Source organism: Myotis davidii, unplaced genomic scaffold (assembly GCF_000327345.1).
Source record: "Myotis davidii unplaced genomic scaffold, ASM32734v1 scaffold655, whole genome shotgun sequence".
Lineage (NCBI taxonomy): Eukaryota > Metazoa > Chordata > Mammalia > Chiroptera > Vespertilionidae > Myotis > Myotis davidii.
In genome coordinates, this window is record NW_006287547.1 from 3,087,716 (window position 1) to 3,090,893 (window position 3,178).

The window sequence follows — 3,178 nt, forward strand, 5'->3', positions numbered from 1 at the left end:
ACTCACCTGGTTTGCTTCCTGGTCTTTTTTTTCCATTTATAAAAATTTTAAAATATTTAATACCCATTAGAAATTCTGTCTCTTTTTAAAAAAAATATTTTATTGATTTTTTGCAGAGAGGAAGGGAGAAGAATAGAGAGCTAGAAACAACGATGAGAGAGAAACATTCACCAGCTGCCTCCTGCACACCCCCCACCAGGGACATGCCCTCTACCAAGGCACATGCCCCCAACCGGAATCGAACCTGGGACCCCTCAGTCCACAGGCCGATGCTCTATCCACTGAGCCAAACCGACCAGGGCAGAAATTCTATCTCTTTTAAGATATCTTTCCCAACTCCATCAGCTTACGTTGAAACACCCACGAGCTATGAAATTTGGTGCTTGTTTACATGTTTTGATATTCTCTGCTTATTTTATTTATGTATTTTAAGTTCTTTTTAAAATATAAAAGAGTGAAGAGAAAGGATGCAGCAAACTTTTAGACAGCTGTCTTAGTTTAAATATTAGACTCATGCTGTTATAAGATTTCATGCTGCCTTGGCTAAGATAATGGTCTAATTGTCAATCCCACTTCTTTGTTGGCTTCTGAACTATTATTTCTTAACAGAGGTGAGTTCTCTTTTGTCAAACAGGTTTCTCCCATGGCAGGTGGAATGCTTTTACATTCAAAAGATCTGCTCATATTGAGCTAAAGTATCTTAGTCTTACTTCCAAGTTTCTAGGAGAGGAAATCTGATGAACTGATCTTGACCCAACTCTGGTTCAGGAAAAGATAAGGGTAAAGCAGTACTGAACTGAGCAGTGAAAGAATTTAAAGAGGATGTGAGGATTTATAGAGAGATGCTCTGGAGTAGCTGCAAAGTTTAATAGAAAGGATCGAAGAGAAGAGGAATGTTTATATTTTTTATGGTGCTGGGGACCATGTAGTTGAATCCTCTTTGTGTTTTATGAGAGATGCAATCAAGGATTTGGAACTGAAATTATTTTTGGTTGCTGGATTTGAATAGGAAACTACTCTAAAAATGAAACACCTGGATTTTGGTTTTATCAAGGTTACAATAAGGATTCCAAATATGTAAAACAAGTTTGGTGAAGGACAGCTTGTGGTAGTTATTTGTAAATGCATTAAATAGAAGTAATGTAAAAATGAGAGATAATGTTTTAATCAGCAATGAAAAGAATATGTAAGGAGATAAATGTCAAAAGAAAGATTTGTTCAGAGTCATATGGGTTTTGCAGAAAGGAGATATGACATTGATTTGAACTAGCAAGAAGGCTTTAAGAGGAGGTTAACTGTTTTTAGAGTCTTTAGAGTCCACAAGATTATGATTGTTAGGCTAGCAGTAACATGAGCAATAAAGTAGAGGGAAGAGATAAGATGTTATAGAAGCAGAAAAATGTGAATGTGGTAGCTATTTGGGGAAGAGTAGCAAATGGGAACTTTATCTGGAATGGTGGATTAGTTTCAAGAAGGCATATGGTCAGAGTTTTCTAGAAAGAGTCATTTGAGCTAGATTATGAATAGTCTTAAATATTAGAATACTAGTATTTGTAGTTTGGGCACTGGAAGTCTTGGAAGACTTTGATTTGGGGAGTGACATAATTGAAATTATGCTTTAATATAGGATTAAGTTAAAGGAAGGGTTACAAAGAAGAGGAGAAAAAATAGCTAGAAAAAATAGGGTGATTGTGTTGAGATGGCAGGCAGGTTACTCAAATCCACTTCTTCCTAACAGAATTCATTTGAAATGATATAAAGAGAATACTTCCATAAAAGCAGTGGAAAACAAGGAAGAGTACTGGCAGTGGAACAGAATCTTTTGAGATATTTCTGAAAGTTAGAAAAGCAGAATGGTCAGATAGATGGCGGAAAAAAAGACCATAGGAACCTACAACTCAAAATACAAACAAGAGAGAGCATTGCTGTGGAAGTAGGAGAAATTGGGAGATGGCCAAAGATAACTGAGCCAGAGTTGGGTTAAGATGGGTTAACCAGGTCCCCTATCCTAGGAATTTGGAAGACTCAGATATTTTAGTTCAATATGAGCAGATCTTTTATTGTAAACATCAGAGCTATGGAGTGGCTATTTTCACCTGTTTTAGGAGAAACCTATTTGCAGAAAGAGAAGAAACAACACAGGACATGGCCAGAAAAACTTAACCCTTCTGCTTTCTAATTTGGGGTAGTGGATTGAACCAGCTGTCATTGGCTTCTTTGTGACAGCCCAGTGGCCTATTATTTTCTTCCTGTTTCCACCTTACATAAGTTGTTTCTGTTACTTGCACCCAAATCTTAGCTGATAAAGTGAGTACCATAAGTTCTATGCAAAGGTTAAGTTAGTTTTCAAGATGGTAGATGTGCAATAACAATTTATGGGATTATTTTTAAGGAGGTTGTTGCGAGATGAAGGGTATGATTCATTGTTCAATTTTTGTTGGACGATATTAGAAACTGAGGTGACTCTGAAAGCAACTCATTTAACTCATCATAAGTCAAATTAATGGTGTCTGATTGCAGTAAAAGGAAAAAAACCCACTGGAAAGCAACCTGTGAACTCTTAATTAATATCAGCTCATTGACTAATAGTCTGAGGTGAATGGCAGTTCCATAGACCATAACCTCAATTAATCCCTTGAAAAATTTCTCAAGGGATTTGAGAAAATTTTGAGAAAAAAAAATGGCTTCATTTGTTGCTGTTTGTTATATTGTTCCTAAAATTGAAAATGGGTTCAATATTCCCCTTTGAGCTTTCAAATTAACTCTATCTTCTGCAAAAATCCAATTTATCCTTTTTCCTATATACCACTGAAATATCTAATATTTGTAATTTCCAATATTTAAGTACCCAAAGTATATTCTTCAGACTGCCTCATTCACTTGGAAATAGCACAAAAATTCTTTGTCAGGCTATGTGTTCTAGTTTTTCACTTTCAAATTGATCCTGTAGCTAAATTTTCCTTCATGCAGGGCAGGATAATTTTACCCTCTACCGAGCTTTGATTTTTCACTTTGGCTGATTTTCTGGAGAGATCTGGAGTCATTAGTTAGTGCTGCTTTTAAAACAGCGTTTAGTGCCATGGCTCTTGAGCAGCCCTGGCTGTGGGCAGAATTGCTGGGGAGGTGTGCATGTTTATTTTCATAATCCCTTTCTTATTACCACCTCCCTCCCTGTCTT